The sequence below is a fragment of the Triturus cristatus genome, chromosome 1_2, assembly GCF_964204655.1.
Source record: "Triturus cristatus chromosome 1_2, aTriCri1.1, whole genome shotgun sequence".
In the NCBI taxonomy this organism is placed as follows: Eukaryota; Metazoa; Chordata; class Amphibia; order Caudata; family Salamandridae; genus Triturus; species Triturus cristatus.
Window position 1 is genome coordinate 164,166,640 of NC_140580.1, and position 18,669 is coordinate 164,185,308.

Genomic DNA, 18,669 nt, shown 5'->3' on the forward strand with positions numbered 1-18,669 from the left:
ATCATGAAGCATTAGGACAATCAATTAAATGTTTAGTGGCAAACTATATTTCTGAGATGTCCAAAAGAAGCAGACTTTAAAAATCATGCTAAAGTAATGTGATGTGAGGACACTGTTTTAAAGAAACATTGGATCCAGTTGTGTATCCTTAGTTATTAAACCCTTGCACATTTCAGATTGTCATAGTTGGACACACAAACTATGGATTGAGACAGCAATATGCAGTACAGAAAAATGTAGGGTCAGATATGTGGATGTACCAAATAGATGAATCCTGCATGGGGTATAAAAACTGTAAACACTGTCATTGCTGGGACAAGAATGCCTGCTTCTTGGCTCAGTATAGTGTACATCCTACCCTAAGTTTCTGTTCATTTTTGTTGATTTTTCACCTGAGTGCAAACAAGATGCATCCATATAGGCTGAGGGCCTTAACCATGGATTGAGACTCAGAGCTGGGCTCTCTAGTCTGGAATAGAACACCACGTGATTTTGTTTTTGATGTTGAGAGTGGCTTCGTTGTCTCGCTGGGATAAGAAATACTGCCAGTGGTGAAAGCAATTGATCTTAGATTTAGGAACCTCTCGTTATCTTATACCATATATGGTTAGAGCAGTCTACTGGTCTTAGATTTCCCCAGATGTCATGAGCCACCCACCAATTGTTCCATTGAAGGAAAGCAAAACCTTTAGTGTATCCTAGAAAATCAAATCATTCAGACCCCGATTGAAAGTCAGGCTCTGACTTAGGTCTCAAAACTAATTTAGTCAAGTTAGAAGACTGTTACATTGAAGACTGGTGGGGACTCCTAGAGAGCTACCCATGCAGTGTTCCTGAAGTAAAGAAATCGCTGGAATAGAAACTCTCTTGATACTTAAGGAGCGTGGCCATCTGGGATGTGAAGGCCATAAGAGCCACACTCAGCCATGACCACTTGTTTATTCTCAAAGTTGCTTCCACTGCAGGTGGGTTTTCAGCTCTTGAGAAGACTCTCCTGGATCCACTTCTCCAAATTCTTGCCATGGATCCCAAACTGGGACTTCTGGAACCAAGCCTGCATGAGGAGAGACATGAAATGAAAAATCGGAAAATGCAAGGTGAGTCAAACAGGCCTACTTAAATGAAGACGCTTATGAGCACAACTAAATACCAAAGCTAGAAAAGATTTTAGTTGAGGACTACTTGAAAGACTAAGCACAAATATAGGCACAGCTTGGTATTCTTGAGCAAGAGTGACGTAACTCTATATAAGTTAAAATAACAAAACAAGAAACAACGCATCAGAACTAGTTTTTCTGACTAAAGACTAAGCGGTAATTCGAAATCAAGATACTTTTTAGCTTACAGATTGTTTGAATGTGAAAGGGCTGTGCTGGTCTCTAATTAAGGTACTTAATAGAAACCATTTAAATGGTAATTAATCTGACATTACTAAGTGGTACTATTGTACATGCAAAGAAATCAAAAAATCTAACCATTATTCGCTTTGTTAGGCAGACTCCAACAAAGGTTGAGTGAGATTGGAGAATTGTTTTTTTGTTTTTGAGAGAAATGACATCACTACATAATTGTGACCTTCCATTCTAAGGTGTTACCCTTTTACAAATGTTCCTTCCTGCACAAGGTGGCAGCTCTGTCCGAATTCCTTATAAAGTTACATGCAAGGTTGCAGCCCTATGTGGTCAGGATAGGCTCTTTGTCGTGTGCTTGGACTGCTGTACACATTTAGGGCCCCATTGCGATGAGACCACAGGTCAGAGGCTTTTTTAATCTTATGGGAGGTTTCACTTTCAACTGTATCATTACGATGCAGGGGGTTAAAACTGAAACCGCCTGACGGTAATCCCTATGGACAGCGTTTCTGGCGTAGGGATTACGATGGTTTCTGACAGGCTTTCCATGATCTGGCTTTTCGACATGGAAAGTCTATTGGAAAGCAACTTTGCGGTCCCCTAACAGGCCCCCTTTAATCCTGCGGCCTCCGGTTAGGGGCCAAGGTGGTGCCCCCTTGTTAATCCCTTCAACGTGTGGCAGGCACTTTGAGGTGCCTGCTATGCGGTGCATGGATTAACATTTTCTCCCATATCTCTATGGGAGCTTCTGTTACTGCTAGTATACAGCTGCAGCACAAGCTCCCATAGAGAAATGGGAGTATGCAACCGCACCATGTGCGGTAACATTGTAATGCTGCGGTTGGGTCCGCCGATCGGAGGTAGGTTGTCCCAATTCCGCAGTGGTGTCGGGCGGATGTGAGTCTGCTCAACATCGTAATAAGGCCCTTAGTATTGAGTAAGAATGTCTTGTTGTGAACCTGCCACCCAAGCCCACCCATCTCCTTAACTTCATCCATGCGAAACATGTGTTACATACGCCGTGTTATTGTGTGTCAGCATGGACTGCGTGTGACTGCAAGGACACAGGAATCCATTTGCTATCTTAGTCTGAGAGTAGTTCACAAATTGGAGGAGGGAGAGAGTCTGTCAGACAGGAATGAGATTTGAGTCTAGCCCGTAGAGCATTCCAGAGAGCACTTTATAGTTGACTAGGCACCTGTGAAAATACAGAAAAGGCAAATACTCCTTTCAGTTGTAAAGGCAATCTATTCCCCTTTCCAGCACCATTCTTCTCCAGAGATGACTTGTTTCTGAGGTGAGTGGGGTTTCAGAAGCATTTCTTCTGTGAGCAGCTGCCATGAAAAGCAACCCACAGCCCATCTGCCTGAAGGAGAGCAGGAGATTTGCAGGCACTGCTGGACAAGACCAATGTAGCATTGTGCCTAGAATAAAGTACTTTCTCTTTTGAAAGTTAAAGCACTGGCTGGACATTTATTTTTTGCACACTATTGTTGCTGAGTCCTCAGTCATTAACCCCATACCTCATCCCTGAGTAAGCCATGGGTCATTCTGCTTTGCTTTACTAAAGATCAAGTGCTAACTGGGTGCACTTGGTGCTTAGCATTAGGACCATGTGAAGTGAAAGCCCAGGATATTTGAGGTAAGAGTCGAGTCCGACCTTGTAGTGTAGTTCCTATATCCCTGATAGGCTCTGCGCATTGGAATAATATATACTATAGATTTGACATAGGACTGAGGTCAGTATGTCTCTATCGAGTACATTAAACTTAATTACTTGTGTGTGCCAGCAGAGGTCACTAGAAATTTCTCGAATACACAAGAAGGGATTAGTTTCTGACAACCGCATAAACATGACAAATTTGTTTCCCTTAGAGTCGGAACAATCTCAGAACCGTGGAAACAATAGATAACAGTTTCACACAGTCAATCGTGCATGCTTCGTTTCTACAGAGTTGCACAGAAATAGAGAGACGGGCGTTTCAATAAAAAGGGTTTATTGAACAGTCTTATTTCTCAAGCTAGAGATATGAACTGCTACAATCGTAAGACAGGCTGCAAAGTACAATATGTACAGAGATAGCAGTAAGATAAAATAATACTGCAATAGCATGGTTTGTAGCTATGACATATATTAATGAAAATACATAAATATATAACACTGGCTAAAATGTGGATACTCATCTGATGCTTCTAAATAGTTCTACCCAAGTGTACCTAACCTAAGTGTAGTACGAGGTAAGAAGTAGGTGCTGTTTTCTAAAGTATAGCTAACTATAGCTATAGTTTTAGTTTTGCCAAGAGTTGCCAAAAGTTTCTCTAAGTTTTAGTCTGCTCCATACCTTAGAATGTGCGAGGTTGGAATATCTTTTCCGGGACTCGATATCTAACACCCCACAAGGAGAGTCAGAAACACTGGAGCTGGATTATCTGCGAAGAGGATGAAAGCGTCTGGTTAGTGCGTCAGGCTGGAACTCGATCTCCTTCTGAACTTGCCGTGGCGAACCGGAAGTAGGCAGTCAAGCTGGATCATGCCGGAACCGTGGTTTGCCAGGGCAAGTGCAGGTATATTTATACCTTGAAGGTGTTTAGGAATGCCTGTATTGACGTAAAAGTCGGGCATCGGAACGTCATGAATGAACCCCTAAGGAATAGATGTTCATGCATACTTAATGAGTTCTTGGAGAAATCAATATCCAAGCAAGGGAAATTCCTAAAGGCTTAAGAGTCCGGTTTTCCAAGAACTCGTTGTGAGGTGGATGGACGGATGTAGGAGACCATGCCTGAATTGGGTTAGCATGGACAATGCCTAAATAAGGGCTGGATTTTCTATGCCTAAATAAGTGCAATATGAATTGTACCTATATAAGGGCATAAATCGGGAATCCTATATACGGAATCTAAATCTACACACAATAACTTGTCTCATAATTCCTATGTGCCTTCGGAGAGTTAAACCATTTCCCAAAGACACAAATCCATGGATGTACGAAAGTGGCATGGATGCATGCAAAGCACCACAAGTAAAGCCTCCATATCTGAAAAATGTATCCAAGGTCTACGAAATGAAGTCCAGGCTGAAGCAGTATAAGGTAGAAACAAAATATATGAAATCTAAGGCTCAGAGACTCGTGGGCAATTCAATCTCCCTCTTCAATAAGCACTACAGCTACAGTAGAACATGTTTGTCATCACAAAAATACAAAGAGATCAACAACGTATAAAGAATGACAACAGAAGCATCATGATAAAAAATATATTTTGATGTCATGTGGAATAGGGAAGGCAAAATGTGGGAGACGACATAAAAAGTGCACTTAAAAAGAGCCCATACAAATTGGACATGAGGGGTCATAAGAAAGAAGATAAAAAATAAAAGCAGCTACCAAGAAATGTCTTAAGTAAGTTATCAAAATGAAATCATACCAAAAGTAACAAGGACCCCCCAGATAATTTAAATACCAGAGAAAATTATGAAAAATTAGCCCCTTGTAGGGTAAAGAAATCAAGAAAAAAACGGAGGACCTGGAAAACACCTGTGCTGACATTAATACCACCCCCTTCTCCATTCGTGCCACTTGTATGTGTTTTGGATGCTGAAACCCCACATTGTGATGTCAGTCAAAAAACTAAAGGTTCTTGAACTCTGCTGGACCTCCTCTCAGTTCCACTGCTTTATCCTGGGGTTGTGTTGCAGGGTGTTTCCAGCATCAAGTGTTATGAGGATTGTCACTGCCTAATTACAAACGTGCAAATGCACATGTTCTGCGTGCTTATGCTCAATACCTGCCTGTTCTAATGATGACCTCAGAAATCATGATTGGGCGAAAAAGTCGTGGATGCAATTGACAACAGAATTTTCCAGGATAAGACTTTCAAATATATTAGAAACACTTTTGGAGATATTTTATCAATTGTGCACCAACATTGGCAATATGTCTTTGTACTGATTATTGTAATCTCTGTATTATATACTCTTCTTAGTTTTTCTGAAAGTTGTACACTGTGCAATCATTGAAGCACTGACGCATTCTTTTTTCTGATACGAATATTGTGAACTATAATAAAACAATTGGAATTCCTCACATACCCATTGTCTGTGTTTATACACTTTCACTTTGAATGCTATGACTTTAATTCCTTTAATGTAGCATTTATTGTAATTTTGAATAGCAATTTCATAATAGTTCAAGGAATCATTGTGTCTTATTGATTACATTGTAGGAAATCACATCTTTGTGAGTAATGCCAGCATTTCTTTTACTAGATTCTGTTGGGATTTTTGACTGTTAGCACTGGGAGACTTCTATACATCATCCCTGTGCAAATGGTCTGACCCTTTAAACATGAGGGAAGATTAATTAACCTAATTGGAATATTTAATTGTTTAATTAAGGGCACAGTAATCTGTTGTGTAATGTGCACCAGTGTCATACAATTTAAGTGCCACATGTTGGCTACAGAGCAGATTTATATCCATAAAGGAGAGCAGGTTGACATGTTTCGATCCTGCTCTCGACATTTGCTAAGTCACCAATAAGTATAGCTTTAAAAGCAGCAAGATTTACATGCATAATATGCAAGGGAAGAACACGCCTAACAATAGATTGATATGTCTTTGTAAAGAAGACATACAAAAGCACTTTTTCACTGCATGGGCTATGGCATCCTTTTCCTGTGGTTGAAGCCTACTTGTCAATCAAAGACATATCTTTCTATACACCAGGTCACAAAATAGCTACAGGTCATCCATGCACTGTTGTAATATTTTTTAAATTTTATTTTTATTTTAAGTCCTCATTTCACATCAGAAAGGCATTAAGGGCCAGATGTAGGTAAAATCGAAATACCGAGTCCTTAATAGCAAATTTTACCGATTCGTAATTAAGAACTCGGTATTTCCGATGTAGATAAAAAATTGGCAAAAATCTCCGAATCGATAAAAATGTGTAAAAGAAAATACCAAATCCCTATTACCGAATTGGTATTACCGATTCCTTAATACTGATTCGGTAATTAGCGAATTCGGTATTTTGAAAAATCGCTAATTGTTGAATCAGCCAATCCTGTGCTACCTCATTACCCCACAACCAGGAAGTGGCCACACCCATGGAGCTGCACCGATCCTGAAGCTGTTGGAGAGGCAGGGAGCACAGCAAACAAGCCAGGAGCAACTTTTCCAATTTTTTGCTGACATCCAAGACCAGAAATGGACAATCAGGATAAGGATAAGGACGCTGGAGAGCGCAAAAGGAAACACAAGTTCAGTGAGGGGGAGCTGGAGGTCCTGATTGAGGAGGTTACAAAGGACCATGATAAACTGTTTGGAAAAAATGCCCTGCACGTCCCTGAATCACAGAAGAGGCAGATATGGTTGGTCATCCAGAAAAGGATTAATGCCATAGGTGTCACCCAGCGCTCCATTGAAGAACTTAAAAAACGCTGGTATGACCTCAGAAAGCGTGCAAAGGAGAGGCTGGCAGAGAGAATGAAGCAAGCCAATCAGACAGGTGGAGGGAGAACCACAGCACCTGCACCAACTGCCCTGGATCTCCTGGTGGAGTCCACCCTCCAGCCGGAGAGTGTGAGTGGGATTGGGGATGCAGACAGCTCAGCCAGAGCTGGCAACAGGCAAGGTAAGATGCATGCACAGCATGCTGTGCCCCCACTCCCTAACCCCAATACCCAAATGAGGCAGTATGATTCCCACTCCAGTACATGTTTTACTAAAAACCAGCAATGCATTATGGGAGATGTTGTCAGAAGCATCATGATAAAAAATAAATTTTGATGCAATGTGGAATAGGGAAGGCAAAAAGTGGGAGACGACATAAAAAGTGCACTCAAAAAGTGCCCATACAATTTGGACATGAGGGGTCATAAGAAAGAAGATAACAAATGAAAGCAGCTACCAAGCAATGTCTTAAGTAAGTTATCAAAATGAAATCATACCAAAAGTAACAAGGACCTCCCAGATCATTTAAATACAAGAGAAAATTATGAAAAATGAGCCCCTTGTAGAGTAAAGAAATCAAGAAAAAAATGGAGGGCCTGATTTTGATGTCGGGCACATCAAGGGTTTCCCTCTGACCACCATATTATGATGATGGAGGTTGGAGGGAAACATGCAGGGGATAACACTCCTCTTGCAAAGGGCTCACAGAGCCCATCAGAAGAGGAGCAGAATTGTAATCCCATGAATGATGGCTGAGCCAGCCTTGGCTCCGCTGTCAGGATAACAATCTCGGTTTCCGACAGCCTTTCCATGTCAGCCTTTTCGACATTGAAAGGTTGATGGAAAGTTACTTCTTTCCCCCTGGCCCTCCACTATGGGTGCCCCCCTGAACATCCCTGCACCGTGTAGAAGGCACCTGACCACCCTATGGGCAGTCGCATCCAAATAGGGCAGTCGGAACCTCCAACCTATGGTCAGAAGTTTCCATACCACAATGGTGTCTGGTGGACACAAGTCCGCCTGACATCATAATGAAGCCCTAAATTATTCAATAGAATTATTGCAGAGCAGGGAGGGCCTGGTCAGGAAAAATCAGAACTGACCTTGAAGAACTGGGAGAAAAGTCTTTGCACAATAGAGAAATTATTTGTTTTGATTTTCAGAAAAAGGCCTCACTCACAGGTTTGCTTCTGGAGAACACCTGTGCTGACATTAATACCACACCCTTCTCCATTCGTGCCACTTGTATGTGTTTTGGATGCTGAAACCCCACATTGTGATGTCAGTCAAAAAACTAAAGGTTTTTGAACTGGATATTATGTTATGTTATCTCTGGGTTCTAGGGATCTGGGTGGTTGGTTGGACAATAGGTTGTTTTTCTTTATGATGAAGGTAGCTGTTGGGAGGTGGAGGTTGGGCATTAGGCTTTGTCATCATTAAGGGAAGGAATTCCCAATGCTCCACATGGGTGGTGTGAGGGGGGGTGGGTGGAGGGGGGATGGACGGGGGGTTCGGGGTGTTGGGAGGGGGGGGGAGGGGGACGGAGGGTGCAGGGGTTAATGGGTTCAGCAGAAAGCACAATTTTTATTTTGTATAGTCTTTTTCAGATCGTCTCAGTTAAATATATAGTTCTACATGTGTCAAGATTATAAATAGCTTTACTATGTAAAAGGAAATTTGCTGTATCAATTGTATTAATTATGTTGGATGTATCAGATATCATAAGCCATGCAAGAATCTGTGGAAAAAAAAAATAAATAAATAAAATTCGATGCTCGTTGGGGCAGATTGTATAATGGTAGGTGTCTGGCATTAAAATTGATAAGGATGCGGGATGAGGAAACTAATTTGCTGCTCACTTAACATCTGTGGGCTGAATGACCCAGGGAAAAGAAGAGTTTTGTCCAGAATCATATACTCAAGTTCATGGGACCTCTTATTTTTGCAGGAGACGCATATTGCATGGGCAAATAGGGTATGGCTCGGCACTTTAGGGCTCGAGCTAGTGGCCTGTACTACGCAGACAGTTAATGTCAAGGGTGTTACGGTTCTTGCTAAAAAGGGATTAATTAAAATGAAGAAGTATAAAGCTGATAATTTGGGACGTTGGGTAATGATAGAGGCACTGGTGTCACAGCAAGTTATTACATTATGTTCTGTATATGCTCCAAACACGGATGACCCAGACGTCTTTCAATCGATTAACACAGAACTGTCATTTTTTCCACATCCCATGATTGTTTGTGGCGATTTAAATATACATCTTCAGTCACAGGTGAATTTAAGGAAAGCCGAGGTGTACACTGGCAGGAAGCCGCGAGGATTTAGGAGTCTGCAGACGCTTGTCCAGGATCAAGGGTTATATGATGTATGGGCAGAACTTAATGCTGGCCAGGATGGATTTACGTAATTCTCTGCCCCACATGCGAAAATGGCACGGCTAGATTATTTTTTGGTATCAGGTGATGTTTTATCGAGGGCTTCAATTAGGATACTTCCCAAAATTATATCAGATAACAATCCGGTAGTCTTGGAGTTCGACTTTTCAAGCTTAATGGTAAGGTCTAAAAAATGGACATTTGATAGAAAGCTCCTGCTCAGTGAGGATTATTGTAATTGGATGGCAAAATGGATCCCCGAATTTGTCCAGACGAATATAGGAACAGCAAGGATAGATATTGTCTGGGATGCGCTGAAGGCGGGGATAAGAGGCGAGACATTAAGATTTGCTGCAAGGAAGCGTAAGATAGAGCGCCTAAAGGTTTTAGATGATTTAGGGACTCTCTCTCGGCTGGAGCAAAAACTGGTGCGAGAGATAAAGATTGGCGGGAGGGTAAAGGATGCTCAAGCAGAGGTGGCAGCTTGTCGGGGGAAAATCTATCAAGGCTATGCAGATGGGGCGGCTGCCAGCTACCAAATACATAGGTGAGAGCTTTACGAGTATGGTGAAAAGGTTGGTAAGGTCCTTGCCAATAGATTACGTCAAAGGGAGGTGGACTCTAGGATAGATAAGATTAAAGATCTTGAGGGAAATATGGTGGAGACTCCTTCCCTGATCCAGGACGCTTTTAGAAAATACTACGAAAAATTATATACATCTGAGGTAGTCGCAAGTGCTGAGGGGTATTTAGCAGGAGTGGCTTGCGTTGGGGTAAAGGAACAGGATAAAGGGGCACTAACGGAGGAGCTTTCTCCAGATGAGATCGAAAAGGCAATGATGTCATTAGCAGTGGGGAAGGCTATGGGGTCAGATTCGATCCCCCTGGAGTTCTATATTAAATTTAAGAGGGAACTAGAGAGGATAATGACCTTAGTTTTTCAATCAGCATTCGTTGGGATTGCTCCGGCCTCTTGGTCTCAAACTATAATAGTAGTCTTTAAAAAAAAGGGAAAGGATCCTCAGGAGCTCTCCTCGTATAGACCGATCTCGTTAATTAATGCCGATAATAAGATCTATTCGAAGTGTTTGGCAACGAGACTGGGAGACGTGATCAGCCCCCTTGTTTCATTACAACAACATGGGTTTATAGCTGGGAGGGGGACCACGGACCATGTTAGGCGACTTATCACGATATTCGATTGGGCTCAGGCGATGAATGTCTCTGTTGGGGTGGCCCTGTTGGATGCTGAAAAAGCATTCGACAGGGTCTCTTGGGAGTTTTTATGGGCCGTAATGAGATGGAAGTCGTTTCCTAGCAGATATATACGGGCAATACAGTCAATGTATTTAACTCCGAGAGCAAGGGTTCGACTGGGAGGGGAGGAGACACAGACTTTTTTGATTAGTAGGGGCACACGTCAGGGGTGCCCCTGCTCGCCACTTTTGTTTGCTCTGTTTATTGATTCTCTTATTGCAATGCTAGAGTCGGACCCAGTTATTTTACCGGTAACTTCGAGTCCATACTCAGCTAAAGTCCTGGCATATGCTGACGATCTTGCGGTACTGTCATCAGATATGTGCAGTGCTATGCCTAGAATTGAGACTATCACTGGAAATTTCGGATTAGTATCTGGCTATAAACTAAATTTGGGGAAGACCCAAGTATTGCACTCAGAAGTTGGGTCTCCAGTGGATTTAGGGGTGGGTGTGGCCACAGAGGCTATGTATTTGGGTATAATTGTTTCATCTAAAATTCAAAACATCCCGAGTATTAATGTAGAGCCGATACTTGCTTCTTCAAATAAAACTTTGGAGCGAATTAATCGGCTGCATCTTTCCCTATATGGAAGGGCTAATGTCTTGAAAATGTCTATCTTTCCTAAATTGCTGTATCTGTTTCAGGCTATCCCTACCCTTTTTCCAAAAGAATTATTTGACAGAATAGAACGGATGTGTTCACGATTTCTCTGGGGATACCACCGTTCCAGAAGGGCAATTAAATGGCTTTACTTGCCATTGGAACGTGGAGGTTTGGCTCTCCCAAACTTCTATTTGGATTACTCAGCCTCGCTGTTCCAATTAATGGGTGTTTTGATTTGGGGTAAGATGACGGTGTTGGATCCTGCTTTCTCTCCATCTATTTATGAGTGGTGTTTGGGAAATTCAGCACACGGGTTACTTTTAAAAGTATTAGAGCCAAGCTACTACAAAAAGACTAGGTTTAAAATCGTTCAGGCGGCCTATGCAGTTTGGAAGAGGCTTTGCAAATTATTCTCTATTCCCCGGATTATACGGTATACACCGTTAGACTCGTCAGCCTTACCCTATGTGGTGTTTCAGGATTCCGTTATGCGTAGGTGGTCACAGCTTGGTATTAGGTTAGTAGGTGATTTGCTGGAGCAGGGCGAGATCGTATCTTTCTCAACTCTACAAAGCAGATTCGGGGTTGGAAAGGCGGATTTCTTTAAGTATTTGCAATTAAGAAGTGCCCTACAGTCCACAATTGTGGGGGGAAAGTGTCACCCCTTGCAGATCCATGTCTTGGAATTAATAAAAGGAAAATGTAAAATAGGTCAATTATATGCAGAGCTTATGCTAATACAGGCTGATGACCTAGGAAGGCAGAAGACAATATGGGAGGAGAAAGCGTCGATAGTTAATTTGGATTTACAATTGGTAATGCGAACGGCCAGTTCTATCTTGCTTTCTGGTAGTCTTAGAAGCCAATCATACATGGCCACGTTTAATTTATATTATACGCCAGGAAGGATAGCAAAGTGGAAGGCTGGTAAGGGGACTAGCTGTTCAAGGTGTGGATTCTATGCAGCAGATTCGCTGCACATGTTCTTCTCCTGTCCTGCCTTACAGCCACTCCTGCTGGATATTCAACGGTTCCTGTCACAATCTCTGGGAATACCAATATCTATTACGGCCTCTTTGGTTTTGTTTGGAATAGAATTCAGTACAGATATGGGTAGGCAGTCGTCATCCGATAGAGGATTTACATTTATCTGTATGTCAGTTTTGAGGTCTTGTATAACATCTCAGTGGCTGGATTCTGAGCCTCCTGCCTTCACAAGCTGGAGGGCAAAACTTATTGCTATATATAATATGGAATGGGCATTATATAAATTGAAAGGGATTACAAAGAAAAAGATGGGGGTGGCTATTTGGGAACCGATCAGAATTTGGATACAGCAATGATATATTTAGTAATGTATTATTGTTTTGATTGCTCTGTTTTTCTGTCTCTATGTACGGGTTTTGTTTGTTGGTCGTTTATTTCTCTGTTACAAACAATGGTCTGTAAATAATTAATTGTGCTGCTGAATCGAGAAAAATAAAAATTAAAAAAAAAAAAAAAAAAAGAATTTTCCAGGATAAGACTTTCAAATATATTAGAAACACTTTTGGAGATATGTTATCAATTTTGCACCAACAATGGCAACATGTCTTTGTACTGATTATTGTAATTTCTGTATTGTATACTCTTAGTTTTTCTGAAAGTTTTACACTGTGCAATCATTGAAGCACTGACGCATTCTTTTTTCTGATATGAATATTGTGAACTAAAATAAAAAATTGGAATTCCTCACATACCCATTGTCTGTGTTTATACACTTTCACTTTAAATGCTATGACTTTAATTATTTTACTGTAGCATTTATTGTAATTTTGAATAGCAATTTAATAATAGTTCAAGGTATCATTGTGTCTTATTGATTATATTGTGGGAAATCACATCTTTGTGAGTAATGCCAGCATTTCTTTTACTAGATTCTGTTGGGATTTTTGACTGTTAGCACTGGGAGACTTCTATACATCATCCCTGTGCAAATGGTCTGGCCCTTTAAACATGAGGGAAGATTAATTAACCTAATTGGAATATTTAATTGTTTAATTAAGGGCACAGTAATCTGTTGTGTAATGTGCACCAGTGTCATACAATTTAAATGCCACATGTTGGCTACTGAGCAGATTTACATCCATAAAGGAGACCAGTTTGACATGTTTCGATCCTGCTCTCGACATTTGCTAAGTCACCAATAAGTACAGCTTTAAAAGCAGCAAGATTTACATGCATTATATGCAAGGGAAGAACACGCCTAACAATAGATTGATATGTCTTTGTAAAGAAGACATACAAAAGCACTTTTTCACTGCATGGGCTATGGCATCCTTTTCCTGTGGTTGAAGCCTACTTGTCAATCAAAGACATATCTTTCTATACACCAGGTCACAAAATAGCTACAGGTCATCCATGCACTTTTGTAATATTTTTTCAATTTTATTTTTATTTTTAAGTCCTCATTTCACATCAGAAATGCATTAGGGCCAGATGTAGGTAAAATCGAAATACCGAGTCCTTAACAGCGAATTTTACCGATTCGTAATTAAGAATTCGGTATTTCCGATGCAGATAAAAAAATCAGTAAAAATTAATAATTCGTTAAAAATCGGTAAAAATCACCGAATCGAGAAAAATTTGTAAAAGAAAATACCGAATCCCCATTACCAAATCGGTATTACCGATTCCTTGATACCGATTCGGTAATTAGCGAATTCGGTATTTTGAAAAATCGCTAATTGTTGAATCAGCCAATCCTGTGCTACCTCATTACCCCACAACCAGGAAGTGGCCACACCCATGCAGCTGCACTGATCCTGAAGCTTTTGGAGAGGCAGGGAGCGCAGCAAACAAGCCAGGAGCAACTTTGCCAATTTTCTGCTGACATCCAAGACCAGAAATGGACAATCTGGATAAGGATAAGGAGACTGGAGAGCGCAAAAGGGAACACAAGTTCAGTGAGAGGGAGCTGGAGGTCCTGATTGAGGAGGTTACAAAGGACCATGATAATCTGTTTTTAAAAAATTCCCTGCACGTCCCTGAATCACAGAAGAGGCAGATATGGCTGGTCATCCAGGAAAGGATTAATGCCATAGGTGTCACCCAGCACTCCATTGAATAACTTAAAAAACGCTGGTATGACCTCAGGAAGCGTGCAAAGGAGAGGCTGGCAGAGAGAATGAAGCAAGCCAAGCAGACAGGTGGAGGGAGATCCACAGCACCTGCACCAACTGCCCTGGATCTCCTGGTGGAGTCCACCCTCCAGCCGGAGAGTGTGAGTGGTATTGGGGATGCAGACAGCTCAGCCAGAGCTGGCAACAGGCAAGGTAAGATGCATGCACAGCATGCTGTGCCCCCCACTCCCTAACCCCAATCCCCAATGAGGCAGCAGGATTCCCACTCCAGTACATGTTTTACTAAAAACCAGCAATGCATTATGGGAGATGTAGTCAGAAGTAACACATATCATAACAGTCAATCCACTGAACCCAAATGCATGTGACACACATTAGCAATTAGCAATCAAAGGACAGTCAGTTTGATTGGCAGTCATGAAATTTATTATTACGCAAATGCTGCCAGACAAGTGAGCAAATGTATATTCTGTCTCCACAAGCGAGCTATCCCGCAGGGCTGCAGAAGGGGACACAGGAAAGGCACCCAGGAGAGAGAAAACACAGGAGGAGGAGGTCTTGTCGCCTGCACAGCACACCACACCACCACCACCACCACCATCACCACCACCACCACCACCACCATCACACCATCACCAGCATCACCACCGCCACCATCACCACCACCACCACCGAGAGCCAGGAGGCATACAGTGGCTAGCCTCCAGCAGATGGAGGGTGGCCGAGGAGGCCAGCATGGGAGGCCAACAATCCACGCTGGCAGCGGATGACAACAGTGCAGGCACACAGTCCCCTACTGAGCCTGCCCACACAGGTGTTAGACGCCGCAGAGCAAGGGCAGCCAGTCCTGTTGCACAGGACGAGGATCCAAGTGTATTCGTCGGTCTTGAGGGGGATATGCTCAAGGTGCAGCGCCTGCAAGGGAAAGCAATCAGATCAGTGCAACAGCAGATGGTCCACATGAATAGACACATGCTGAAAATCAAGAAGGGCATGGACAGCATGAAGAATACTGTGGCTGAGGGCATGAGGGACATATCAGAGGCAGTGAGGTTGCTGTGCAGCAAAATGGATGAGGATCGTTTGGCGAGGCGCAGGGAGCGCCAGAAATTGGACAACTACAATAAGGCGGCAAACCGCCTCTCCACTGCCACCTATGTGCTCTGCAGGCACTCGGTGGCCATGCAAGAGGAGATGGCCCACTACAGCCGTTATGTGGCAAGGAGGCTGTTCACAGTGACCAGTGCACTGGAAGTGCTACAAACAAACCAAATAGCCACTACAGGTGCAGGTGATGGCGGGGATAGTGAAGAGGCAACTAGCTGAGTCCAGGAGGCGCAGCGAATGACACAGCGCTGCCACAGGACAGACCGCCAGTGAGGACAGTGTACCCAGGGAATGCAGCAGTGCTGCGCATGGGCGCAGGAAATAATGCCAGCCATCACCTGGTATTGTGAAATGGGTGATGTAACCCATTTCGCCTTTGGAATGTCCATTGCATATTGGCCTTGAATGTTGAGGCCTTCATGTTATGGCGGTTTGCTATGCTATTGCCTGAGTTAAGGTAAATAAAACACCGTCACTCAATTACAGTAACTGGCTGTGTACTTACTTAGAAATAGTTGCGTCTGATCTCAGCCCGTCTGTGTCACCCATCTGGTGCTGCTGCCATACCTGCTGTGCTGTGCTCTGGCTGTGGACAATCATCACACTCGTCCTCGGAGTCAGTTAGTTCCACTGCTGTTCCTTTCTTTGTGGCAAGGTTATGCAGCATGGCACATGTTGCAATTATTTTACAGCAGATGATGGGGCGGTACTGACGTGCACCTCCACTTTTGTGGAGGCAGCGGAACCTGCTTTTTTAGGAGTCCGAATGTGCGCTCCACAGCATTGTGCATCGATCTCTGTGCCACATTGTATCTTCTCTCACTTGGTGTAGATGTGTTGAGATATGGAGTCAGGATAAATGCCCGCACGGCATATGCGCTATCACCTGAGTGAGTAAGGAAGTGCCATTAATAACAGTCACCAACACAATTATCCAAGGTATACATCAGGGTGTGTCACATTGATTTACCTAGCAGGTATCCTTCTCCAAATTCGCCCCCAACCAGACGTGTGTAGATCTCACTGTTCCTGAATATGTAGGAGTCATGGGTACCCCCTGGAAATTTGGCTACAATGTCAGTGATGATGTGGTCCACATCGCATAATACCTGCACGTTTATAGAATGTGTAGATTTGTGGTTCCGATATATGTACTCTGTAGCTGCAGGTGGGCAGATTGGTATGTGTGTCCCATCAATGCACCCAATTACATGTGGGAACTGTGCCTTTTGATAAAAATCCATCTTGGTTTTCTGCAGTTCCGCCTGTGTGCTGGGGAAGCGTATGTAATGATGCATTCTTTGCATCATGGGATCCAGGAAAGTGTTGAAAAAACGGGACAGGCAACTCTGTGACACACCACCTGCCACAGCTATCACCCCCTGGTAACTACCTGGTGCAAGTAGGTGCAGGCTACAGAGCACCTGAACATGTGTTGGTATAGCGTGCGCCCTTGGTGACTGATGCTCCAGGAGTGGGTGAAGGTCCCGTATCAGGTCTAGGATGGTTTGGGGGTCTAGCCTGTACCTCTCATGGATTTCAGCCTCAGTCAGTTGGAACAGGGTAACGCGCAGTCTGTACACGCGTTCCTCCCGTCTCCAGATCCTCAGTCCTGCTGCTTGCATACGAAGCCGTCTTGCAATGACGTAGAGGGCTGCCATTGTGTTCACACTGTTGCATTTTGGGGCTGTTTAAATGTAGTGCACCTCATTACCACCTGCTTTGAGTCAGTGGTAATTAGCGACTCCTAAATACCGAAAAATGGAATAATCGGTATTACCGAATTTTGGTACATTGATTTGCGAGTTTTTAAGGATTTCTTATTTAGCTATTCGGTATGTGGGGTTTCGGTGTCTGCTAATCGCAAATTAAGGATTCGGTAACTGGTTTCCCTTATTTTTACCGATTCCTTATTTGCGAGGGCGTTTGGTGTTACCTACATTGTACATGGCTAAATACCGGTCGGTAACGCAGAAATTCTGCGATTTTCTGTGTTACCGACCGGTATTTAGCCACCTACATCTGGCCCATAGTGGTTTAGTTAAACAACACAGTCAACGTCATTGATTCCCCTACTTATTGCTAGAGCCAAGACTTCTAGACGTACTGACCCATTAAAGACCTAACCCACTGCTTCCTTAACAATTTATCTGGAATGAGCATTGGGAGATTATTCCTTTGGACCCTCAAATCCCCACTTCTTTCCCAGAAATGCAGTTATTGATGTCATAATCATTGGACAAGATTTTCCTTGCATCACTGTTTCTACTTTCTTAAACTAATGATCTTGTCAGGACATCCAATAACTACTAAAATTTCACTCTTTTAACTGATGAAGAGTTACATTCTAAGGCTCTTATTCTCCGGACAGATAATACCCATTCTGAACATGTAGGGGAAATCGATTTTACCCAGATTAGGCATATTTCTTTTCTCGCCAACAGTATGAATTAAAACAACAAAGAATTTTGCTTTTTTGACAAATTCTCAGTTTTATCACTTCCCGCAATAAACCCAAATATTACCATTGCTAGCCTTGCCTCAATGCCTTTTTCTATGATCTCATTAATCGTCTAACCCACTCCTTGCCAAAAGGTCTCCAAAAGGGGGCACTGTCAGAAGATGTGTATATCATCCGCCTTCTTCTTCCCACATTTTGGGCACTTTCTCTCCTCTTGTCTCCCCAACTTGGATAGCCTCTGCACTGTCCAGTATGCCCTGTGTACGTGAAAAGATGGTTTCTCCTAAGGGTTACAGACTCTATAGTTGACCAAAAAATAGCCATAGATACTTGCCATAACTCTTCCGTCTGTATATTCGGCAGGTCCCTCTTCCAGATCTCTTCCAGCTTAGAGTGGGATTCTTCTCCTGCTTTTACCTACATCCAGCACCATTTTGAAAGTTCCTTTGCTTGAGGGGGTTTCAGTAGATGCTTTGTCTCATAATCTGTACTCCCTTCCCCCACTTTCCCCAGTTCTCTTGTCCAAATTATTAATTGGTAATATTTGAACCCTGAAAGGCGACCTCCAGTTAGTTCATCCAAAATTTCCCGTTAAACTAATGATTTTCTGGGCAGAATTTGACCTTAGTTATTTACACCAGCTTCAGTCAAGGGGGCTGCCTGTTTATCCAACAGGCATGTGGGAGTACCTCAGGAGTCCCAAATCGGGACTGAAGAACAGTAATATGGTATTCCCAAAGACCGCCTTGTTTGATACCAAATCTTGGGCGTGGCCTTCAAAATCTTCAGCCTTACCTTTTTAAAGTATTTGGGATGGCCAAATTTGTACAGAGAAATGTTGTCATACTCAGCATATTCTCTAGTTAATGCCTTAGAAGTGGGGAGTAAAGTTCCTTTTCTAAGAGAAGAGATCTGAAGGTTTTAAACTGAA